The 26,848-nt window shown below is 42.8% G+C and overlaps 1 long non-coding RNA gene across 1 annotated transcript in view; it reads right to left on the reverse strand.

Annotated features, from left to right (window-relative positions):
• Positions 1–15,829: 15,829 nt before the first annotated feature.
• The window catches only part of LOC129652473 (uncharacterized), a 157,746-nt gene continuing 146,727 nt past the window's right edge, over positions 15,830–26,848 (reverse strand). The window contains exon 3 of the long non-coding RNA XR_008714554.1: positions 15,830–15,974. This is a non-coding gene — a long non-coding RNA (uncharacterized LOC129652473). The remainder of the gene's footprint in view (positions 15,975–26,848) is intronic.

A 26,848-nucleotide genomic window follows, 5' to 3' on the forward strand; every position in this document is an offset into this window, starting at 1 on the left:
ATGCTTGGAGTGGTTCAGGAATCAATAAGGCCACTCCTAACACACACTCACTCACATTTTGGGCACTCCTGCCCAGGATGCTGGTGAACTGTATTTGGTGTTCTGTACACCCTATTCTCAGTAAAGAATAAAGGGTTTCACTCTTAATAGTGCTGAAACAAAGGTTGCTTCTGTTTGTGTCTGGGTGTGAGGAATCTAGAACCAAGTCTGAATCAAAATTGAGAGGAGCCCTACTCCAACAGGCTTCAAGGAATAGGGAGACTCATTGAAATGATTCTGGGAATCCAGGATACAAGAATCAGAGCAAATACAAAGATCTCAGTGACTGGACCCAAGAAATCAGAAGTCATCAATTCTCTCTCACCCTCGCTATTTCCCTTCTGTCTACTTTGATGGTCTTAGCCTGGCAACTTTTTTTCTTTAGGCTTCTACACCTAGTCAGGGAGTTCAAGCTACCTGCCCTAGGGTTTTAAATCCTGAAGGCATCACCTAGTAAGGAAAAAAGATTGCAGACATCAGAGTTCAAGGGTGTTCTCTGAATCGCCCACCTCAGTTCACATGTACAGCCCTAGATCAGCCATCCTGGCAGGGGCATGGGGTCTTATGACTGGCTTTACATGGTCTTTGTCCCTGACCCAGCAACACACATGATTGTCAATTTCCTCCAGAACTACATGACTGATGCTGGGGAGAGGCAGCCCCAAGGATAGCAACTGGCAGATGGTCTAGGCCATGCAGGAGTTTGTGATGACCCACCAACTCCACCACCTCCTCATTCAGAGGAATTATAAGGGGTAATGAAACAGACTCTCTTCATCCCATCTCAGATAAACTTATCACTGGGCTTCTCCTCCAGGGGATTTTGGGTGAGGTACTTCATGCAGAGCTGGTTCCCTCTTTTTCCCACACCCCAGTCACCAGCTCTCTGCCACATATGCCTGCTCTGTCCTTTCCAGCCCTACTTGGTAAGTGGTGGCCCCAGTGGATCCCTGAGCCATCCCCCTCCTCCAGGGCCCAGAATCCCCCTTCCTTGGCCTCCAATGCTGTTGAGGAGAATGCAACGCATGTATCGGTGAACCCAGGGTACACAGAGCCTTCAGCCTTTCTGAGCTTCCTCTAGGGCTGGAGCTACAAACTATTTGCTTGGAGCTGCCATGGTTAAGCTCTTTTGAAGTGGAAGAATCCATTCTTTCCACCTGGAGGCCCTTAGTACATGGCTCAGCTAAGAGAGCAAGGGTCACAGGTTGATTTCCTTTCAGATTGACTAGTTTGATCTCCTTGGTTTATAAGGGACTCTCAAGAATCTTCTCAAGCACCACAGTTCAAAAGCTAAATTCTTGGGCATTCACCCTTTCTTATGGTCCAGATCGCTCATCTGTATGTGATTACTGGAAAAAAATAGTTTTGACACTACAGACCTCTGTAGCAAAGTGAGTCTCTGCTTTTTAATACACTGTGCAGGTTTTTCATAGCCTTTCTTCCTTCCAAGAAGCAAGTGTCTTTTAATTTTGGGCTGCAGTCAAGCTCCATTGTGGTTTTGGAGCCCAAGAAAATAAAATCTGCCACTGTTTCCACGTTTCCCTCATCAATATGCTATGATGTGGTGGGACCAGATGCCATGAATGTTGAGTATATTTTTGTGAAGAGTTTTTGAATATTAAGTACCGGGGTCCAGCCCCGGTTGGATCCAGGAATTCCCTCAGGATGACGGCTTCGGCGATTAGAATAGCAAAGCAAAGAGTTTTTAGAGACTCATTATAACTGGTTTACATGGAAAATCAATATAACCCGTGACACCAGGTTTGCTCTGACCACAGAGGCCACAGGCACTCTCTTTAATCACTGAAGGTGCCCCACCTTGGGCACCTTCTCAAGTGGGTCTTAGAAGCCCAGGCAAGTAATTGGTCTCAGAGGACCTCCGCGCTCCAATTATTTTGGCCTGAAGGAAGATCAGAAAAGGAGGAAAAGAAAACAAGAAAGAACTACACGGGGAGACCAACCTTTGAGCAAGGCCCATAGCTTTATTTTCAAAGAGAGCTTATTTAACTTAAGTTGTGCATAGAGGATAATAGGAGGTGTGAAATCATGCAAAGTCAGCAGTCTTTGATCCTTATCAAGACCAGGCTTCCTTTTCTGCAAACTTATTGTATACAAATGGTTTAGGTGATTTACATCATCTTCTGGCGAGAAGGCCTGTTAACATTTTATGACTCTGATAAAGGTTTGCCAACCATAAGACTTATTTTCTCTAAGAGTAATTATTTTAAAGTTTGGCGCCATTTTCCAAAGGTGTTAGATAAGGTTGCATTCCTAAAGGGCAGAGGTGCAGTGGGTTTACAACAAGGAAAGAATTTATTACCTTAAGGGTCTAAAGTTGTTAGTACCAAGGCCACTACTTATTTTTTCTATGTACCAACTATATTAATTAATACACTTCCAAGGATACAATACAGGGATGTGGAAACTTGGCAGCAAGCATTGGCTCAACAATGAAATCTTCTACTAGTTCTAACAATTTCTAACTCTCCAAGAGGCTCTATACTATTTGAATATCTTAAGCTTCCCATGCCTCTCACAGTTGGGAGACTGTAAACAATCCTATGAGTAGCTGTAGGAGTCCAGGTAAACCTGTCAGGCAAGTTAGAGAGCCATCTGAGGGGTTTGGATTAAAACACTCCTGTTATGCCCAGGAGGCTAATTAGCTAGGGCTCTAAGTTGATTTCCTTCAGAGAAAAGGTGGTCAGGGATAGCTCCCTGTTAATGTCAGAGGAGGTAGTGAAAGTCATAAAATAGTAAAACAGACAGATTCTGGTATTGGGGTAGACACTCAGGCAGATCCAGGGGGACCCCTCGAGCCCTGACTGGCCTTTGCATATCAGGCCTCTCCACATGACCTTTGTCATGGGTGGGAACTACTGTGCTGGCTCCTGGCAGTTGAGTTTTAAGCCAGTTTTTGCATCTGCTATCTCATCAAGAGGCTCTTTAGTTCTTTTTTGCTTTCTGCCATTAGGGCAGTGCCATCTTCATATCTGTGGATGTTCATGTTTCTCACAGCAATATTTATTCCAGCTTGGGATTTATGCAGTCCAACATATCAAATGATGTATCCTATATAGAAGTTAAATAACCAGAGTGAGAATGTACACCTTGTCACACTTCTTTCCCAGTTTTAAATCTTTCAGTTGTTCCGTGTCTGATTCTAACTGCCACTTTTTGACCTACATACAGACTTTTCAGGAGACAGGTAAGGTGATCTGGGACTCCCATTTCCTTAAGAATTTTCCACAGTTTGTTGTGGTCCTTTATGTGAAAGGCTTTAGCATAATCAGTGAAGCAGATGGAAATGTTTTCTGGGATTCCCTTGCTTTCTCTATGATCCAATGGATGTTGGCAATTTGATCTCTCATTCCTCAAACCAGTTTGTACATCTGGAAGTTCTCAGTTCATGTAGTGTTGAAGCTTAGCTTGAAGGATTTTGAGCATTACCTTGCTAGCAAGTGAGATGAGCACAAATGCATGATAGGTTGAACATTCTTTGGAATTGCCTTTCTTTTGGATTGGAATGAAAATTGACCTTTTCCAGCACTGTGGCCACTGCTGAGTTTTCCAAATTTGCTGACATATTGAATGCAGCACTTTTACAGCCTCATTCTTTAGGAATTTTAAATAGCTCAGCTGGAATTCCATCACCTCTCCTATCATTGTTTGTAGTGATGCTTCCTAAGGCCAATTGACTTCATACTCCAGTATATCTGGCTTAACATGAGTGACGCAAGCATCATCCCTATCCCAGTCTTTATGACCATTTTTGTACAGTTCTTCTGTGCATTCTTGCCACTTCTTAATCTCATCTGCTTCTGTTAAGTCTCTGACTTTTCTGACCTTTATTGTGCCCCATCCTTGCATGAAGTGTTCCTCTGGTAGCTCCAATTTTCCTGAAGCGATCTATACTCTTTACATTCTGTTATTTTCCTCTAATTTTTGCAGTGTTCACTTAAGACTTTATTATATCCCCTTGCTACTCTCTGGAAGTCTGCATTCCATTCAGTATATCTTTCCCTTTCTCCTTTGCTTCTCTTATTTTCTCAGCTGTTTTTAAGGCCTCCTCAGGCAATCCCTTTTCCTTCTCACATTTGTTTTTCTTGGGTTTGGTTTTGGTGACCACCTCCCATACAATGTTACAAACCTCCATCCATAGATCTTCAGGCTTCCAGACCTAATCCCTTGAATCTATTTTTCATCTCCACTATCAAATCATCAGGGATTTGATTTAGGTCATAGCTGAATGTTCTACTGCTTTTCCTTACTTACTTCAATTAAATCTGAATACTGCTTGCTTCTGCCTAAGCATTGTTGCCAGATCACCACCCACCACTCCCAGTGGGTGTGGAGCAAAAACACACAATTTGAGGACTGTTACTCTGGGTTTATGCTTGGCTTTTCACATGCTTAGCTGTGTGACCTTGATCAAGTCCCTTAACCTCAGTTTTTTCATCTGGTCAATAGGCACGATGATAGTAATTCCACCTCTAGATGCATATGTGCCTGCTAAGAACAAGTGGCCCTGAGAGAGCTTACTTGGTTCCTGAGTCTGGAAAAAGTAAGAATTATTCTGCCACCTAGGGAGATGGCAATCTTCTGTTTAGAGGTTATGGTTGCCAACTCCAAGGCTAAATACTGATTCAAGCCAAATGACATCTATCTCTGAACCTGACCCAGAACCCTGACTGAGCCAACGATTCTGTTTTTTTGGCCCCAACAAGAGCTAAATCATTACTGGCTCAGATTTCTCCCTTCCCAAGCTTACCAGTCAGCCTTTCCTTGTCAACTACTTCTAGCCTGAAATCGCACTGCAAGGAGAATTGTAAGGCTGTTGGTCCCTTTTTGGTTTCCCACATCTCCAGCATAGCAAGAAGTACCTGAAATGGCTACTTGTCATAGCAACAGCTATGGCAACCTGTACAGTCCAATCTCAGCCTGTTAAATGAAACTGTCCACATTTGGACCCTCATGTTTAAATTACCTACAGTTGCCTTAGAAACCTTCCTATGCTTGATGTTTAATGACCAAATATGTGTGAAATTAATCTAGTTTTCTTTCCCAAGCATGATTTCAACCATTCAATGAAGTAAGCAGACATTTAGTCATCTAATTTTCCACAGGAATTGACAAAAGCAAACCACCCATCCATTTCTTGCTTGCCCCAAAACAACATTGAAGTGATCTGCTGAAACAATGTGATACATTGGCATGTACACTCCAGAAGGGACACTTTTTCTGGATCCGTTTTCCACCTAGTGCCAGATGTCTACCACAAGCCTCACACTCCAGAAGCCGGTCACCTGGTTTTTGCAGACTCAGCCCACTCCAGATCTCTTCGACATCCTTCAGTAAAATCTAGAGAACAAACTCAGTCAAAGCTCACTCTCCTGCAGAAAACAGTTTTTTGTTTTTTTAGAAAACAATTTTTGGTAACACATTCAAAATCTTGTGCTCCTTGTTTGGATTCAAGGACCTGCACCAGAGGATGGGAAGCCTCCCCTTCCAACTAAATCTTTCTCCACTCCAACCAGGACCAGAGCCTTCACTGGACCCTGTCTCCTCATTGGTATCGTTCAGTTGCTAAGCCATGTCTGACTCTTTGTGATTACATGTTTGGCAACAAAACAGGCCTCCCTGTCTTTCACTATTTCGTGTAGTTTCCTCAAACTCATGTCCTTTGAGTAGGTGATGCCATCTCATATTCTCATCTGTCTCCCTCTGTCCACAATCTTTCCCAGTATCAGGGTCTCTTCCAAAGAGCTAGGTCTTGACATCATTGGCCTAAGTGTTGGAGCTTCATCTTCATCATCATTCCTTCCATTGAATATTGCTCTACCACTCCCAAAACAAAAGTCATTTTTCCAATCACCTAACAGTATTGAACACTAATAAAGTTTAATAGGAGTCGGATCTGGTCCTCTGAAAAATCCCAGCACTGCCTCCCTGCCTTTGTCTTACCATTCTTTCCACCTGGCATAGAATTGTTTCCCTACAGCTTCTCCAGCTTGAAATGGCCTGCTGACCCAAAATTGTCAGCTATCCAGGAATTGTTCCTTCCTCCTTCCTTAAAGACTTCTGCCTGATCCCTGATTGTCCTCTGTACATCAGTTCAGTTCAGTCTCTCAGTCATGTCCACTCTTTGCTATATCATGGGGTGCAGCATGCCAGGCTTCCTTGTCCATCACCAACTCCCAGAGCTTGCTCAAACTCATGTTCATCAAGTTGATGATGCCACCCAACAATTTCGTCTTCTATCTTCCCCTTTGCCTCCTGCTTTTAACCTTTCCCAGTATCAGGATCTTTTATAATGAGTCAGTTCTACCCATCAATTGGCCAAAATAATAGAGGTTCAGCTTCAGCATCGGTCCTTCAAATTAATATTCAGGACTGATTTCCTTTAAGATGGACAGGTTGGATCTCCTTGCAGTCCAAGGGACTTTCAAGAGTCTTGTCCAGCACACAGTTCAAAAGCATCAATTCTTTGGCGCTCAGCTTTTTTTATGGTCCAACTCTCACATCCACTCAAAACTTCTGGAAAAACCATAGCTTTGATTCTACAGACCTTTGCTGGTAAAGTAGTAATGCCCATGCTTTTTAGTATTCTGTCAAAGTTTCTCATAGCTTTTCTTCCAAGGACCAAGTGTTTGTTTTGTTCTGTTTTTTTTTTTTTTTTTTTTTTTTTTCCACTGCTGCAGTCACTATCTGCAGTTATTTTGGAGCCCAGGGAAATGAAGTCTGTCACTGCTTTCATTGTTTCTCCATGTATTTGCCATGAAATAAGGGAACTGGATGCAGTGATCTTTGTTTTTTGATCTGTACGTACCTAATCAAGACCATTCCCAATAAAATGAAATGCAAAAAGGCAAAATGGTTGTCTGAGGATGCCTTAGAAATAACATAGAAAATAAGACAAGCAAAAGGCAAAAGGGAAAAGAAACACATGCCAATCTGAATGCAGAGTTCCAAAGATAACAAGAAGAGATTTAAAAACAAAGCCTTCCTAAGTGATCAGTGCAAAGATATAGAGGAAAACAATAGAATGGGAAAGACCAGAGATCTGCTCAAGAAAATTAGAGGTACGGAAGGATCCTTTCATGCAAAGATGGGCCAAATAAAAGACAGTAATCGCATGGACCTAAGAGAAGCAGAATATATTAAGAAGAGGTTGAAAGAATATGTAGAAGAACAATTCAAAAAGGATATTAATGACCCAGATAACCACGATGGTGTAATCACTCACCTAGAGCTAGACATCCTGAAATGTGAAGTCAAGAGGGCCTTACTAAGCATCACTACACATAAAGCTAGTGGTTGTGATGGAATTGCAGTTGAGCTATTTCAAATCCTAAAAGATGATGCTGTTAAAGTACTGCAATTAATACACTAGCATTTTTGGAAAACTCAGCAGTGGCCTCAGGACTGTAAAGGTCGTTTTCATTGCAATCCCAAAGAAAGGTGATTTCAAAGAATGTTCAACTACCACACACTTGCAGTCATCTCACATGCTACCAAAGTAATTTCTTCAAGCAAGTCTTCAACAGTACATGAACTGTGAAATTCCATATGTGCAAGTTGGATTGAGAAAAGGCAGAGGAACCAGAGATCATACTGCCATCATCCATTGGATCATAGAAAAAGCAAGAGAATTCCCGAAATATACCTACCTCTGCTTTATTGACCATGCAAAAGCCTTTGACTGTGTGGATCACAACAAACTGTGGAAAACTTACAGAGACTTGAATACCAGACCATCTTAACTGCCTTCAGAGAAGTCTGTATGCAGGCCAAGAAGCACTAGGTAGAGCTGAACGTGGAACAGCAGACTGGTTCCAAATCAGGAAAGGAGTATGTAAAGGCTGTATATTGCCACCCTGCTTGTTTAAAGTATATACTGAGTACCTCATGTGAAACGCCCAACTAGATGAAGCACAAGCTGGAATCACGGTTGCTGGGAGAAATATCAATAACCTCAGATATGCAGAAAAGAGCACTCTCATGGCAGAATATGAAAAGAAACTAAAGAGCCTCTTGATGAAAGTGAAAGGGGAGAGTGAAACATCTGGCTTAAACTCCACATTCAGAAAATGAAGATCATGGCATTTGGTCCCATCACTTCACAGCAAATACATGGTGAAACAATGGAAACAGTGAGAGACTTTATTTTTAGGGGCTCCAAAATCACTGCAGATGATGACTGCAGCCATGAAATTAAAAGATGCTTGCTTGTTTGAAGAAAAGTTATGACAAGCCTAGCAGCATTTTTAAAAGCAAAGACATTACTTTGCTGAAAAAGTTCAGTATAATCAAAGCTATTTTTCCAATTGTCATGTATGGATGTGACAGTTGGAGCATAAAGAATGGTGAGTAATGAAGAATTGAAGGTTTTGAACTGTGGTGTTGGACAAGACTCTTGAGAGTCCCTCGGACTACAAGGAGATCCAACAAGTCCATGCTAAAGGAAATAAATCTTGAATATTCATTGGAAGGATCGATGCTGGAGCTGAAACTCCAATACTTAGGCCAACTGATGTGAAGAACTTACTCATTAGAAAAGACCCTATTACTGGGAACGATTGAAGGCAGGAGGAGAGGAGGATGACAGAGGATGAGATGGTTGTTGGATGGCATCACTGACTCGATGACATGAGTTTGAGCAAGATCCAGGAGTTGGTGAAGGACAGAGAAGCCTGGCGTGCTGCAGTCCATGGTGTTGCAAAGAGTCAAACATGACTGAGTGACTGAACTGAACTGAACATACCCCATAGCAAATGCTATTTGTAACTGTCATGTTTCTCCAGCAAGACAGGGCTCCCCAAAGCCCCATATCCCTAGTTAGTCTGCATCCATGCACAGAAGTCACTGCCTAGCATTCACAAGGCATTCATGAGTTCTGATTGCAGGGGGACCTCCATTTTGGTAGACATAGAGGAGCAAAGGACACATTTATTCTCCTGTCTCAAACAACTTGAAAATAGAAGAGATAAATTAAAGAGCAGTTTTTTACATCAAATGTCAAGCAGCAGAGAATGGATTCCTGAGGCGGGGAGCAAGCAAGGTGAGTTCTACAATTGCCCAAACTCTATAAATAGTTTCCAACACATACATGGAAGGGCTATCTAGGCAGAGACACACAGTCTCCCCAAGAAGACAGATTTGAGACTCTAGATAGTTAGAGTCCATAGGAGAGAGCTACACACAGAGAAATGTGCAAGTGTACAGGTGATACCCTTCCAGTTTTCAGCAGAGAGTCAATAGTACTGGTCAGGATTATAGGGAACAATCCTTGAGTCTCAAATTGCAGCAAGTCTAATGGTGTCCCCACCCACCAGCATGGAAATTACTCATAATCCCCATGACATCAGTATGGCCCTGAAGACAATACTGCCTTACTAGTGGGGAATAGTAAACCTGGTTTAAAGGCTGGTCTTCTATTAGCTAAAAAACCTGAACAGCAAACCTTCAAAAAATACAATTGTTTCCAAGAAATTAACAGTGTCTGCAAACAGTGCCATGAATAATTTATAAAAATTAAGAATATCCAGCATCCAAAGGGTAAAAATTGCCATATCCAGTATCTATCCAAAATGAGGGGAAAATCAATTAGTAAAAACACAGCTAAAATATACATTACATAATTAACAAGGAAGGACATTAAAATGCTTCCTAGAATAATAATTTTTATAGTCATGAAGCTGAAGAATATTGAGTATGTTAAATAGAGACATGGAAAATAGGAATGAAAAGACTGTGGGGAAAATATTGATTGTGCATCACAGAGATTTGAAACAACTTTAAGAATACTAACATATATGTAAATGGAATCCCACAGGAAGTAAAAGAAGGAGAATAGAGAAAAGAACTACATAATTACTGGCTGAAAATTTTCCAGATATGATGAAAGCTTTAAACCCATTAACACAGAAGTTCAATTAATTCGAGGACAAGAGATAGGACAACTATTCAAAGGTGCATGATAAGTCATTGTTTAAAACAATCAACCAAAGAAATGTAACCAGAAGGAAAAACAGACACAATAGAACAAATATGGGAAAGACAGCAGATTAGGCATATGAAACAATGTTAGCCAGAGGACACTGGCACCATATCTTAAAATGCTAAGAGAAATATAATTGACTCAGAATTCTAAGCCCAAGAAAAATACATATCAAAAACAAGATAAAATACTTTATCAGACGTACAACAACTATGAGACTGCATCACCAGCAAACAACCAATGAAACAAGAAATTATTTTAACCAGGGCTGAAACGTGAGATCTCCATGATTCTAGCCATCTCCATCCTTCAAAAGACCTTGATAAGGACAAACAAATATTAAAGTAGAAATAGTCATTGTGTTTCTACCCAATTCTAGAAAGTATTGCTAACTCCTCAGTTCTGGATCTTGAAATGCTGGTGGACTAGATGGAGAAGTGATGTGAACAGAAATAAGCAAGGTGAGACAGGCAGGTCAGAATTTGAGGTAACAAAGACAAGGTATTTAGAAGCTGAAGAGTGGAGAGAGATTTGGGACCTGAGTTGGAAAAGCAGTTTTCAAAACAAATTGGGTCCTGTGGTGTGTATAATCCTCACTTCAGTCCGTAGAAGATCTTTACTGACCAGTCTGCCTCTTTTTTCTGGAGCACAGTTCAGGTCCATCTAGCTGTTTCTCATTGCTGTTCCTTTCTCCTGGCTCTCACACTGTGCCCAGCCATTCAGCCTAATCCATTTAGAAAAGGTTTGTTCTTTCAGGCAAGCAATGCAGGCTACCTACAAAATGATCTATTCTCTGCTTCTCTTTCAAAACTGAAAATAGTTTGTTATATAGCCATGAGCCCAGTAACTACAGGACTGCATTTCCTACCCACCTGTGCTCTTAGTCATGACTGGTGACTGAGATGCAAGCAGATCTGTAAGAGGGATTTCTTTAAAGACTGCTTTCAAGGAGCTGAATTAGCTGAGAGATTGGACTCTTCCCTTCCCTACTTTCTTCCTAACTGTTGTCTGGATTTAAGTTGTGATGGCTGGAATTCCTGCAGTTGTATTTTGGACAATCATGTAACCTAGGAGATGGATACCCCCCAAGCTCTGGCTGGCCCACCTGCAGCTTTGTTTCAGTGGGAGAGAAACATCAAGTTTATCTTGCTAAAGTTATAGTAGTTTTAGTTGTTTGCAATGTGCATCCAAACTTAATCCTGATACTACTATGTGTTTAATATGATATAGCCTTATTATTTTGTTAGGTTTAGTTTAGTGAATATATTTATGTTTTACATTTCTCTATTTTTTTATTTTATAAATTGATTCATCAACCATTATACCTAAATTATATAAATGCAAAATTATGGTTATACGCATGCTTTCCTTTAATTTTGAATTTTTATACTTTCTTATCCTCTTTCCTTTCTTGTTTTCTCCATATTGGTATAGCCTGGATCATGTCCTCTCTGTTAAACTCATCCATATCCATATCTGCAGGCCAAAACAGACCAAGAGCTCTGTGGGGAGAACCAAAGAAGAATGAATACAGGGATATGAATGAAGGGTGGTGGCTCTTGTTACTCATCGTGAATGTTCTGAAGTAGGATCACATTCCCCGCCCTTCTGTGTGCCTACAACCCCCAAGTTTTCCATGAACATGGAAGATACCTTGGCCAGTGGAATTTGAGTACAGGTGATATGTAACTTCCAAATTGAAGTATTATTTTCTGTTCCACTAGCTGGAATGCAGATGTAATGACAGCAGCTGGAGCACCCATATTAGACCAGAGGTAAGTAGCACAGGTGGAAGATATGACAAGAAAGAAGTGGACCCTCATCTCTGTGGAGAGACCTGAAGTAATATTACATGAAAGAGAGTTGAAATTGTATTGTATTTAAGATAATGTTATTTAGGGTTTGATGACAGTCATTGAACCTGTAACCAAACACTCAGAATAGAATAACTGATCTTTGTGTTAGCCTTGTCTTGACATTAGGGTCTAAATGAGACGGTATCTACTGATGTATACTTAGAAATGAGTCAAGTTACAGCCCTGCCCTCTGGAAGCTCTAGTGTGGGATTCAGAAACTGAAGCAAGAACAAAGCCACATGGAAGGACAGCTTCAAGATCCTGTAGGAACCCTTGGGAGGGGAACCTCAATCAGTTCTGATCTCAGGAGGTTGCTTGAAGCAAGGACAATCCTCTCTCAGTCTCCTCATAAATAGGCCATGGTGCCAAGTTTCATGTAAAAGTGATTTATTTCAAATTCCTTCCAGAGTGCTTTCCCTTCTGAGCCAGTGTTTAAGACCTGGTTTGTGCAGATTGCAAATGCCCCAGGGCAACTAACCCGGTGGGCCAAAACTACTGAGCCTGAGTGCCCTAGAGACTGATCTACATCAGGAGAAGCACAGGATTGAAAAGCCAGTGCACTGCAATTACAGAGTAGCCCCTGCTCGCTGCAAATAGAGAAGTCCTGAGCAGCAGTGAATACCTATTGCAGCCAAAATTAAAAAAAAAAAAAATTCTCACAGAGAAACCAGTGAGGTCTCAGGGGAAGCAGGACATGAAAAAGGATGAAACCAGTCTGGGTCTGATATCATGCAAGTCATGGAGAGGGAAGCAAGAGTCTGTTTTCACAGGGAACTTGGGATGTAAGTTGTTCCTCAACCATGCCCCAACCCAAGGCTAGGGAGCTGGGATTTCACTCTCCCACTAGAGTCTCCCTCTCATCCTTCAACTAACATCCAGCTGGTGTCCTGCAAAGACAAATCAAAGGTGACACTAGAAGCAAAAGACATGAAAGCTCAGGAAAATATAACCTCAAAAAATGTTTAGATATCTGCACCCATTCTGGAATATCCAGCATCATATCTGAAATCCTGCAAGTCTAAAGAACTCCATGGGTCTCTACATGTAAGCATTTTTTTAAAAATCAGCTTTTAATCTATATAGTAGTATAGTTGATTTACAGCATTGTATTAATATTTGTTGTATGAGAAATTAATTCCCTTATACATAGACATGTATCCATTCTTTCCTAAATTCTTTTCCCATACAGGATATTACAGACTATTGAGCAGAATTCCTGTGCTGTACAGTAGGTCTTTGTTGATTATCTATTAAATAAAGTAGTATACATAGATTAATCTCAAACTCTCAATTTATCCCTCTCCCACCTTTCCACATTGGTAACTATAATTATTGTTTTGATGGAGGGAAGTGTCTAGGCACTTTTTGGATAAGGGTCTGTGCTTATGAGAGTGGAGTGGCCAGGGAAAGCAAGCCTGAGAGAGACTCATTTCAGATGATGCTAAATGTTGAGAAGGACCTGGCCATGCAAAAAGCTGGGAGAAAAACTTTCTGGATGTGGGAAGTAGCCCCTGCTAAGGACCAATGTAACCAAGTTTAATGAATGGCTACCATTCCACTGCCAATCTTCCTTCAATGCTTAGAACTTGGCCTACATGTCAACCACCATGACCTCATCCCATGCTTCACTTGTGAGTTAGCAGCAATGAGCCATGTCAGCCTTCCCAAGAAGGGAGAACCTGGGCTTATCACGAGGCTGAATATGCTCTGGACTCAGGGATGTGTCAACAAACTGGTTATCACCAGGAACATCAGGTGCCAGGGGCACCACCAATGCCTCTGACTATCTCCATGTACTTGTTCTCAGAAGTAGAAATGCCAAGGAACTGATACAGCAAAGAAACAAGTAATGACTCTTGTTTCATCTTGCCCCATGTGATTCCCCTGGCCCTTTGACCACACTGCTCTCTGCCCAAAAACTCTTTCTTCTTTTGTTTCCTCAAAGGTGGCTTGTGAATAATATCAGCACCTGACTGTGAAGCCTTGTGGCTGGAACTCAACTCACAATCAGCTGGGACCCAGAGATGCCCAGTCTTGTCCTGAGTTTCTGTCCTTTTTCTCCAACCAGATTCATAAAGCAAAGTCCCTAAGAAACATAAGGGTGATTGTAATTCTCTCAAGGCCTTTGAATCTCCAAGGTCTATTTGGAGCATCAGAGAGAATATATTCCCCTGCATCCAGGCTAGTCTTGGACCTCAGCCTCCCTCAGCCAGGGATTCCCTGAGGAAACATAAGATACTTATCTAAGTTGCCAGAAGGCTGAGAAGAGAATGCTTCTCACTGTGAATGGAGGTTCATGTTATCCAGTTACCCAAAGGTCTGTGTTGTCTCAATGAGGATTGGGAGCTCTGGGGATTCTGAGTTGGGAGTGAGTCAGTCACCACAAGCAGGACTGCCTCCAGGGGTCACTACAGCTGGGGCTCCCCCACTGTGCCTGGAACCCAGAAGAAACAGCCTGCAGTATTGCTTTCCTGCTGCTACAAGAAGATAGGTCTGCTGATAAAATCAGAACCAGACTTGAGGGGCAACGGGAAACGAATTTCCACTCTGGTGCCTGCAGATATCTGAGAGCTTCCCAGCAGTGGATGAAATGGAGTTTTCTCTCATCTTTCCCTTCCCGGAAGTCTTCTGGTCTGAGAACCAGAGTTCCTGGGTCCCAAGTCTTCACTAACGTACCTGCAGCTTTAGAGTGAGTCATACAACCCAGGGTTCAGTTTCCCATCTCTTGGATAAGGGAAACTGGACTTGCTCCAGAACACTTGTTCCAGGCTGAAGCTAAGTGCCAATCAGTAGACAAGTGGCTCAGAGGTGCCTGTTGCTGAGGAAGCTGAGGCTGCCTCTGGTGGGCAAGGGATGTAACTGTCTGGTGATGTTCATGGGTCCTGGGATCGGAACTGGGAGTGGTAGACCACTTGGCACAAAGCTGCTGTGGCACCGAGGACCTTAGAGGCCTTGCCCACTGGAACTTACCATCATTTGGGTTCTGTGGGATGAGATCAGGTACTTAAAAGTCAGAAGTTACCCATGAGGAAGTTTGTAGATTCCTCAGCAGAAACCCAATTTAGGCTGATGAATCATCTTTGCTAAAAAACTCAAGGAACTAGATATGCCAGGACTCTTAGACAAATTTTGTAGTATTTTAAATACTATTTAAAATAAGTCATCTTTTGGATGACCTGCCATTTGCTCTCTGGCTTGAGATGATACCCACAGCTAGAGTGGAATCAAAGGGCTCTGGGGGAGGCTGTCCCTCTCCCTGTGACTCAGTAGGAGTGAGTACAGCTGTCTTCCCTCCACATATGGAGCAAGAATTCCACCAGGAAGGACGTGACCTCCAAGTTTAACAGGAAGACTCAAGTAGGTCTGGCCCTCAGGTAGGCACTATTCTTTTCCAGTGCTTCTTCTTTCCCTCCTGCGTCCTGTGCAAGCTGCCCACCTCCTGGTTCCTGGGTTCTGAATTCCTCCTCCCTTCTCTTCCAAATATCCATGCAGTCCCACTTGTGGCTTCCTCTCTACCCAGGCCCAATCCCTCACATGCAGATGGCACTAAAGAAGGGAACACCAAGGACGGGCCTGCCCAGTTCATTCCTTCTAAAAATGTCTGCATTCCTTCTGCTTCCAGACCCTGTCCTTAATCATTAACATCTCCAGCTAGTTGACTCAGCTTAGCGGGGTAATGGAGATGCAGATGGGGGTGTGGTAAGGTTTTCAGGTGTGGGGGGCATTTTTCAGATGACAAGAGATGAGTTGGAGTAAGGAGCATGTGGTCCTCCAACCACTCATTCATTGGGGACCTGCCTGAATCTGCTATCTTGGGCTCCTCAGGGTATCTCTAAGACAGAAATTTCAAAATGGACTTTCTATAAACTTCTTACTACAAAACTGTTTCAAACATAACAAATATAATAAAGAAAATTGTCATAAATGCTATATTTTATCATTTTGGCATCAATAAGTACAAAACCATCCTCTTAGTCCCACCGGTTGTCATTGACTGGAGACTGTGCAACATCAACGTGGTGGCCAATTGAGTTCCTGGTGAAGACATTCTTGACTTGAATCAGTCTTTCTCTTCTTGCTATCTTCTCACATGTGGTGGTTGAAGGGAAGAAGGAAGAGGGAGAATAAGAGAGAAAAATAGGGAGAGGCTAATCCCATCATGAGGGACCACCGTCAAAACCCCATGTCAACCTGGGTACCTCCCAAATGCCCTACTTCCTAATACCATCACACTGGGAGTCAAGAGTGGACACAATTCAATCCATAGCAGCTATGCAGATCTGTTTTTATATCAAGACAGACACTCATTTCATTCTTTCTTTTACTTCTTATTCATTTTTCCTGAAATATTTTAGGGACGAGATGAACAATTCACAAAATGTACTTAATGAATGAGTATTTGAGGTAAAATAATGGGATGTTAAAAAATGCACTTTGTTCCCAATAAAATTAACATCTAATATCCAGTCCATGTACAAATTCCCCTGATTCTCAAAAAGCAGTTTTCACGGTTTATTGAAAGAATGTAGTCATATGTTGCACTTGGTTGTTCTCCTTTAAGATGAAATAACTGTTCCTCTCGCAATTTTATGCCATTCATTTGTTCAGAAACTGGGCTGTAGCAGGGTGGATTGTCTTACAGAATGTCCCACTATTGGGTTTAGAGCAGGAGTCCACAATACCAGCACAGTGGATCGGGACCAGTACCAGTCCTTGGTATATTAGGAACCAGACCTCTACAGAAGGAGGTGAGCTGCAGGCCAGTGAGTGAGGCTTCATCTGTATTACAGCCACTCCCCATGACTCTCTCATCACTCCCAGAATCGACAATCTAGCTTGTTTTCCTGGAAGTGTTTATAGTTACATAACCTATGCTTAATAGAAAAAAAAATAGCATAAATATTGATGAATATTTTCCTTTCTCAGTGTTCAGAATTGCGAGTTGGTGCCCTAGCAATCTATCACAGTGACAAACTAGATGTTACCTATTAACATTTGGACACATTTAGCCATCTTAAAATTAAATATTAAAAAACTAAGATTATGGGATCCAGCCCCATGTTTCATGGCAAATAGAAGGAGAAAAGGTGGAAGCAGTGACTGATTTCTTCATCTTAGCTTCTAAAACCACTGTGGATGGTGCCTGCAGCCATGAAATCAGAGGACGTTTGCTTCATGACAGGAAAGCTATGAGAAACATAAACAATGTGTTGAGAAGCAGAAACATCATTCTGCCCAACAAACTGGTAGATGTTTGGCCTTTTCATTTGGATTCTTAAATTTTCTGTCCAGTCCCCACTGGGCTTCGAAGTGCCTTAGATTTGTGGTCCTTCACGATTCCCAAGATTATTTTGTGCATTTCTTTACCAGTACTGAAATCAGCCATCTCTTTAAGAATCCATGCATCATCTGATGGGAAATGTATTTAGAAGCTACATGTTAGACCTCAGAATAGTCACTGTTATCAAGTTATCATTGCTTGTAGACTTTACATTGGTCAGAGTAGGAAGGACGCATTTTCCTTAAAAAATAAAATAAAAAGGAATATAATTAGTTGGTACAAACTTATGCTTTCAGTTCAAGATTAAAGACAGAAGGGTTTGAATTAAACTTCTTTATGTTATGTGTGAACCTCTTTTTCTAGCCACTGAAAGGCTTACTTCAGAACATTAATTATTGTCTTGCTTTTACCTTTTAACATGCATATAATTCTGTCACAATAACAGAAGTTATGAGGAACAATAAGTTGTTGAATATAGTTTCAGATTTCTTTCCTGTTTTTCTTTGTTTTGTTTTGGATGGGCAGTATTTTTGTTTTTAATTAGAAGATATTCAACTCTGAATGTAGTCATAATTCTGAATTTTAAAGCTACTTAAGTAATGTGTTGTTATGGGCAGCAAGTCACCAACTTGATGCAATTAGATTTATCAGTCTCTTTGTTCTCAATGTGTTCAGTTCAGTTCAGTCCTTTCAGTTGTGTCGGTCTCTTTGCAACGCCATGGACTGCAGCATGCCAGGCTTCTCTATCCATCACCAACTCTCGGAGCTTACTCAAGCTCATGTCCATCGACTTGTTGATGCCACCATCTCATCCTGTCTTCCCCTTCTCTTCCTGCTTCAATCGTTCCTAACATCAGCATTTTTCAAATGACTCAGTTTTTCCCATCAGGTGGGCAAATAATTGGAGCCTCAGCTTCAGCATCAGTCCTTCCAGTGAATATTCAGGACTGACTTTATTTAGGATGGATTGGTTTGATCTCATCGAGGTCCAAGGGACTCTCAAGAGTCTTTTCCAATACCATAGTTTAAAGGGTATATATGTGTGTCATTTGTCAGTGATATCATGTTCCCCCTGTTGGGATTTAACCACCAGAACTGAGTTTAAACAACATGCAAAAATGAGGACTAAGTCACAGTGCCCCATCTAAACACACCTGGCAAAAGGAGAGGCTCCTGTTGTATTCAAGGGACAGGCATGGATTGATCTCATGCAGGAATAGGCCCTGGGAGTGTTGGATGAGTCATTAAACACAATTGTTCTCGGCTGCCACAGTAGTTTTTTCTTCTTTGGTTGGGAAGACATTTCAAAATTATTTTTTGTATGTTTTTTTTTTTTTTTTTTTTTTTTTTTTTGCAGACAAAATTTTTCGTAACATAGACCCTATGGGGAGATTATATCATAAATATATCCATTTATCTTAAGCAGTTAAATTTTGTTGGTTTGTATGTCCCTGATGATCTTTCTTTATAAATAGAAATGAAACACACATGTTCAGTATGCATTCAGTGTCTTTGTAAATCAACCGACATGAATTAAATTCCTCTCTGTCCCCACTGCACTCCCAACTCGAGGCAAGAAATAAAAACCTGCAGAAACTGAAGGCTGATTCCAGCACATCACCGTGGAGTTTTCGTTCCCACTGTTTTTTGGAAAAAATTTAGTTGCTAACATTAAAATCAGTAGATTGTACATAAATATCCAAACTTCCAATTCTTTTGAAAACATGGCCAACTGACCTGCTTTCCAGCACGGGTGAAGTGGAGGAAAGGCTGCTCCCAGTGGTAAAGCCTGTGTGGCCCAGGGTTCAACATGGCCACCTAGTCCTAGAATCATATCTCCTGCCTCCTGAGGCCATGACTTTGTGAACTAGACTGCTAGGTCTCTTAAGATAAAGACTACTTTGTCTTCATCAACTTTGACTTTGAAGCCTTTAACCCAGAACCTAGCACACAGTTCTTCCTTGTACATTTGTTGGATGCTATAAAATATCTTGTGGATGCATATGACATTTCTTCCAATATTGAAACCATGCAATTGAAATACTGCTCTGCCCTAAATCTTTGATGCAGCATGGCATCATAGGTGCCCCTGATGTCTGCCATCAGACCAACTACCAAAAGCCAGTTGTATGTCCCTGGGCTGTCCCTGAACTCTTCACTTTGCCATTTGACAACTTATCCTCCTTGCAATCTTCTTGCCAATGAAGACAGCAATGCATTTCTCATGAAGTGGCTAGGAAGATGACATGAAACCAAGAATGTTGAGAATGGCCCTTAGTATCCATTTTTATGATGTTCTTAGCAGTTTTTTTCTCCAAGTAGGCAAGGTTCTCCATCTTCTTAGATGTCCGTGCAGATCAGTATGATTTTCCAGCCAAGCTTCAAGGAAGAGATTACAGTTCAATTCTCTGTATTCCAAAAAGCTTCAAAGTCCACTCACCAAGGACACTGATGAAGGTAAAGATTTTATTGAGACCTTTGTGTTTTTTTCAGACCTATTATTGGCCTCAAGGGCTAAACTAGGGCATGTCAGAGCATATATAACTAGGGGCTCCCGGTCACCACTACATGCTAAGAACCTGAACTTCTATGAGTCCTTGGAGCCAGGAAAGAAGCATGAAGTGGCTTGTGTTCCCTGACCTGGTGGCCTTCTCAGATTGCAGGGTCATGTATGTATGGAGACTGTAAGCCACATCATCTTCCTTTCTGTGATTTTTATTTTCCTCTGATTATTCTTCTACTCATCAGGTTTAGAACGGAATGGAATATTTCCCTGACACTCTTAAAGTTCAACCCTTAAATAGTGATAAGTACCTTGCTCTAGGAACTGTGGGACCCAAGGTTCTTGGTGTAGATTTGCATAGTTGCACAACTCTGGGGTCCAGTCATGTCATGACCTATTGAAATTGGAACTCCTTGCAATTGTTCAGTGCACAGTCAATGCAGATGTAGGTGTGGTCCTGCGGAATAGCACTTTTCTAGGTTTTATTTAGCATGTTCTTTGTTCCCTCTCTATTTCAGTGTGTACATGTCTATATCTGCATCTCAGTATTACTATCATTTATCTCTCCATCCCTTTGGAAGTCTCTGTGAGTGTATTTCTCTCTGTGGTGTTTTCTTTTAACTTTTCTTTTAATTTTCTACATTTCCTGAACTTGTTCCCTATCTCCTGGATTCTTCTTTTAACTCTCTCTTCTCTTTCAACTTGGAGAAAGATTGGGAGAGCTACTTATACACTGTTTTATATCTGAACAAGCAGTGTGACCACAGCCAATTCACAAGCCTCTTGCATTTCAAATTCCTCCCTTGTAAACGAAGATAGGAATCCCCCTTCTACCTCCTTCCCTGAGCTTTTGTGAGAAGGATACTGTGTGGTGGCAACAGCAATGCTAGTGGCTGTCATTGTTGAGACTTCCTATTTATCAGGCACCTTATATCCATCACTTTACTTTCCCCAAGATATCCTATTTGGAGGGTTTGAATCATTACATTCCACCATTTTACCAAAGGGGAGACTGAGATCCCACATGGTCATATGGCTTACCCAACATTACAGAACAGAATTTTTATTCAAACCAATGTCTTTGCCATGGAATATGCATAAAATTCTTCTAATAAGGTGACTCATAAAAATGATTTGAAAGTACACAGTGCCATTACAATGACAGTTATACCTTAACACTGACATCTAACTGTAGTATCATCTTTGTTTTCTTTGACAAATGTTTGGTGAAAGAATACCTCTAAGGTATTCACCCCCTGAGGAACATCATGGATGTAAGTGTTTTGGGAGGATGGTGTTCCACAGCACTCCCTGGTGCTCTAGCCTAGAACTGGGGCTCATCTGGAGATGCCACGTGAGATGTTGGATCTGGGGCTTCTGCAGGAGGCAGAAACACTGGGCAAAAGGGGCCCCACGCAGAGGAGAAGGCACTATCATCCTCAACTCTTGTCTTGGTGACTGGGCCCAGAAATTACCAGGTGGCAGGTAAACATCCATTTCTGTGTCAAAGATGTGTCATTAGTTTGAGGGAGATTGTTCCTTCTGAGCAGAAGGCAATGACGACCCACTACAGTCCTCTTGCCTGGAAAAACCCCAAAATGGAGAGGCCTGGTGGGCTGCAGTCCAAGGGGTTGCTAAGAGTCGGACACGACTGAGCGACTTCACTTTCACTTTGCACTTTCCTGAATTGGAGAAGGAAATTAAACAGCCCACTCCAGTGTTCTTGCCTGGAGAATCCCAGGGACGGTGGAGCCTGGTGGGCTGCTGTCTATGGGGTTGCACAGAATCAGACACGACTGGAGAAACTTAGCAGCAGCAGCAGCTCCTTCTGAACTAAGGGAGTCAACTAGTTACAGATGAAGAATGAACCATCTCTGATCAGAAGGTAGAACCAATTGCAAAGCAATTGTGAATCCCCAGGCAGAGGAATTCAGTTTTCACAGATGCAAGAACCACAGCAGGAAAACGTTACTGAACCCGTATTCTGTGTAAGGCCATAAGAATCTAACACAGTGCTTACTGCTTTTAGATTAGAAAAAGGGCTTATTTGTCTTCAAGAATGCCCATGTCAGCCTGAGAGATAGGCAGACAGTAAATACATGTCAAGTGAGAGGGTCACTTGTGTGGTGTTGATTGAATGTGGTCTGAGTTTAGAGTTAGTGCCTGGGGTTGATCAAGAAGGATCTCCTGGAGAAGGAGGTGCTAAGGCTACATTTGAAGAGACTACAAAATTTCTCAAATGAAGGCACCAGGACTTCCTTGGGTGTCCAAATTTCCTGGAGGTCCAGTGGTTATGCCTCTGGGCTTCCAATGCAAGAGGTACCATTTCAACGCCTGGTCATAGAATCAATATCCTGCATACAATGTAGCACAGGAATAAAAAAATCAAATGCAAGCACCTCTGTGATAAAGGCTGTGAGCTTCACAGTGGTTGGAAAGTGCTCTCAAGAGATATATGACACCCAGAGGGAGACATCAGTATGGGAACAGAGGGTTGCCAGTTGTGCACTAACCCACTCCCTCCTTCTCCATGTAGATGCTCTACATGGGTAAAATCACCGTTGGAACACCCCCTCAGGAATTCCAGGTTATCTTTGACACAAGATCATCCAACTTGTGGGTGCCCTCCCTCTTTTGCCCCAGTCCAGCCTGTTGTGAGTGCAGACATCCCGTACCCAGATGATCCTTCTCTTGCCTTGCCACACTGTTTCCACCCTTGGAAACTGATGACACTCATCTCTTGGGTCTGCAGCTACACAAGTTCGGTTCAGACATTACAAGTCTTCCACCTTCTGGCCTACCCAAAAGACTTTCAGGATCGCCTATGGATATGTGAGCATGAAGGGATTTCTTGCTTATTACACCATTCGGGTACCGTGTAAAAAGAAGCTGAGTCAAGACTGGCTATGGAGTGGCCCCTGCTTGCAAAACAGATGCAGGACCATTTGGCAGGACCCTTCCTGGCCTAACTCCCATAGACATTGGCCATCTTACCCACAGGTTCCTGTCCCTGGGGAGGCAGTGCCCATGGTGACACATGAGCAAATGGATTAGCTCACCCAGAGAGTGGCTTGAGATGTGGACTTGCAACCCCTCTGCCCATGAGAAGTTCAAGATTCATTTTGCTGAGAGCAAGAAGATGGGAAAAAAGCACCCACTTTTATATTCACAGACTGTTCCAGCCACTTTCAGGTGATAACTGGTTTAATTCTGCAACAACCCCACAAAGCAGGTACTCTGATTAGCTCATGAGACATATGAGGAAACTGAGGTCCAAACAGCAAGGACCTTGCTGAGAGCACACATGTGATAAAAGGTGAATTAGGCTGGCTTTTCAGGACTGAAGTTGCTGTGGGGTGTTTGGGGACAGGATAAAACTGATCTGAGGACCAGGGGGGCAGTCAAGGGCTTCAGATATCCAGAGTGGGAAACTGGAGGCCTGAGAAGTCAAGGGGCCTGATAAACGAGTTCACACTCTAGAGGACCATTGAGAGTCTAATAAACATATGGCCTGCCTCCCCCAAAATACTTGAGTAGTTCCCCTCTCTCTTTCTCTCTCATACACACTCACAGAAATATACACATATCCCCAAAAGTGAATTCCCCAGGAAGTAATTTCATAGAACCCTGCAAGCAAGATTGTGTTTTTGGCTTCTCTTCCTGGACAGAAGCAGAATTCACAGTACCTTACAGAGAATGCAGTCCATTCCTGTCATTAGGTCACAGTGATGCCAAAGAGAAGGCTATCTTGCTCTCAATTGTTTTGTCCATAAGGTGGCACCAATGGGACCTGTCCTGACTCTTGGTTGCCCCACCTGTATAGAAGCCACAAGGCCAATTTAACTCACTCAAGTGGTGTTTTTCAGAGGGGCAGATGTTTTAAAATTCACAGCCTCTCTCAAATGGAATCCAAATTCCCCTTCCACCTTGCTCTAACCATCTGTGGGCAACCAAACACAGAGCCCAGCCTCAATTCTTCTCCGAGGATCTAATGACAATGCACCCCAGCCCAGTCCTAGCCCCACTTCATGTATCTATAAGTGGGAACACTCCTCTCTCCCACAGATTGGGGACTTTGTAAGTACTGACCAGCTGTTTGGTCTAAGCGTGGCAGAATACGGGTTTGAGGGCAGAAGATTTGAAGGCATCTTGGGCTTGAACTACCCCAACCTATCCTTCTCTGGAGCCATTCCCATCTTTGACAAGCTGAAAAATCAAGGTGCGATTTCTGAGCCTGAATTGCCTTCTACTGGAGCAAGTGAGTCTGAGATGGACAATTCCTTTCTCCAAATTAGCTGTAAGATGTTTTCAGTTGCACGAAAGTTATAGAGCACTTGATAAGGAAGTATCCTGAGAGTAATATAACCAAGGATAACTATGGCCCAAGGGCCCTACCTGGCTTCACCACTGGCTTTTATAAATAAAATTTTATTGGAGCACAACCCTACTTCTGGGCTCAAGACCAGTAACTTGGTCTAGGGGGCATGAGTTATGAGGGAGGCTAATGGAAGGCAACAGGAAACAAGTTGGAAGAAAAAACAATATGATTTGCTTATGAATTTGATAAGGAAGAAAGGAGAAGGATGGTGGATATCTTTCCTTCCTCATTAGCATTTCACTGGGAGCCAAGGACCAGCTACCAAATTTACAGGAGCCAGTGAAAAATGAAAGTGTGGGGCACAAAACAAACATGTGAGACCCCTTGTTCAAGAAATATTAGTCATATCAAGACAGGGAGAGCAGAGGTGGGGTCCCTTCTGAGTGTGGGGGCCCTTTGGAGAGTGTAGGTCACAGGCCAGTGGAGCCAACTCTGGGTGACCTGAACCCACATCCTTAGAATTCCCAGGCCTTGATTTTCCTGAAAAATGACAAAGTGGACAAGGGAAAAGCCAAAACAGTTCAGCACCCTGTCCTCTGAGGGTGCCTGAGCACTCAGGTTGCTGGAGGTCCAGGGCATCTTCAGAAGACATAGTGGGTGGAGCTCAGACAAGTGATTCAGCTACTAACCTCCTCTGTGCCACTAATGAGACAGTAACAGACCTCAGTCTGGATCTCTATCTCTCCTAGACACTATTTCTGCATCTGTACATGGGGACCTCATTAGGGCCTTGATGGGTGGACAAGCACAGCTCTCACACAGTGCTGTTGTTACTGTACTCCAAGGATCCCTCCCCTCACTTCTCTTTACAGAGATGAGCAGGAGGGCAGTGTGGTGATGTTTGGGGGGTGGACCACCACTACTACAAAGGAGAGCTCAACTGGGTACCATTGATCCAAGCAGGCAACTGGATTGTACACATGGACTGGTAAGCCTGTCTCTCTGAGGGTCAGCCCAAGTGCTGCTCCCACTATTGTACATGGACACAGGCAGACACACACAAATGTATTCTCAGACACACAGTCACACAGACATATACACCACCCACAATGACACAGACAGACACACAGACACATGGAAACACATAAGCAGACACATATAAACATACACAGCAGCACATAAAAACATGCATAGCTAGTCAGAGACACACAAGCACACACAGAGACACATACAAACACACATACAAACAAACACACAAGCACAGAGATACACAAACAACCCATGGGTTCATAATCCCCAGGCCTTCTGAGCATGACTCTGACCAGGGTCCTAAGAGGTACCAGAGAGGTCTATGTAGCTGGGAGAAGGTTACACCCACTGCCCTTTGAGGTGGGGAGCATGGTTAGAGGACTCTACAGTGTGGTGAACAGCAAATCATGGAGAATTTCTCCAGCCTGAACAGAGTTATGATAAGATAACTGACTGTCCAGCGCTACCTAGGACATAGGAAGTTCTCAGTACAGATAAATGTCAGGTAAAAAACAGGGACAGTCCTGGGAAAATGGGGAAAACTGGTCTTCTTAGGGAGCAGCTACCCAGCAGTGGAGAGAGGTTGCCTGAAATCTTAAGACATGAAAGCAACTAAAAAAAAAGACATGCCAAGTTCTTGGGAACACAGTGGGACAGGGGCTATTACAGAGAATCAGGAAGGTGGGATCCAGGAGCAACCTGAGGACAAGAGGCATAATTGACAGGATTCTGTGTGATACCCTCAGACAAAAGCTGACTTGTCCTTTGGAATTTCTGTGGGCTAGTCATGTATTTCCTGGCCAGGGTCTCAGGGTCTGAGCTGGTTGTAGGAGCAGTGCTGGGAGACACCCTCTCCCAGAGGAGCCCCTCTCCCCCTACTATGAGAATCTGCTGCCCCTGCAAATCTCCATCTTCACACTGTGTGAGACCCGTTATTTGTTTCCCACCAGATACGGCTCTCTAGAGGTTTCTTATTGTTTTCTCAGTCTTCATTCACTCATTGAACAGAGAAGCATTGGGCATCCACTGTGTGCCAGGCACTTTAGGGAGGCAAGGAGAATAAAACTCGCCCTCACATTTAAGAAGGCAGATGTACATGAAGTGACTCGCCCACATAGTGAAGTCTGACTTTGGTACATCCTAGACATGAGGAGGAGAAGGCAATGGCAGCACACTCAAGTACTCTTGCGTGGAAAATCCCAGGGACAGTGGAGCCTGGTGGGCTGCCCTCTATGAGGTCGCACCGAGTTGGACAGGACTGAAGTGAGTTAGCAGCAGTAGCAGCAGCAGATGTGAGGAAGGGTCTACAGAGAGTGACTAACACAGGAAACTGATAAACACCAGGGGAAAGACTTCCTGAAAACAATATAATTAAGCTAGAATCTGGAAGATGAGAAGAAATTTGCTAGGCAAAGTGGAGTGCAGTCTTCTAGGAAGGAAGACCAGCTTGTGTCAAGGTACAAAAGATCCTGGTGTATTCAAGTACTGCATTCAAGGATGTAAAGAAAGGTGCTGTGTCTAGAGCAAAGGAAAAGAGGGCGAGAGATGAAGGTCTGCTTAGGAGACAATCGGGAAGGGGTCAACTCTGGGGAGACTCAGAGTGACCTTGATGCCCACTTTCTTCCTTTGTCTCTCAGTATCTCCATTGAAAGAAAGGTTATCGCTTGTTCTGGATGCTGCAAGGCCATTGTTGACACCGGGCTGCATTCATAGAAGGCCCAAGAACACTGGTCGATAACATACAGAAGCTCATCGGCTCCACGCCACACCACGCCACGGGGTTCCAAGGTGAAGGGTCATGCCCCAGCCTCATTCCCAGTCTCCA

The sequence above is a fragment of the Bubalus kerabau genome, chromosome 5, assembly GCF_029407905.1.
Source record: "Bubalus kerabau isolate K-KA32 ecotype Philippines breed swamp buffalo chromosome 5, PCC_UOA_SB_1v2, whole genome shotgun sequence".
NCBI classification, from domain to species: Eukaryota; Metazoa; Chordata; class Mammalia; order Artiodactyla; family Bovidae; genus Bubalus; species Bubalus kerabau.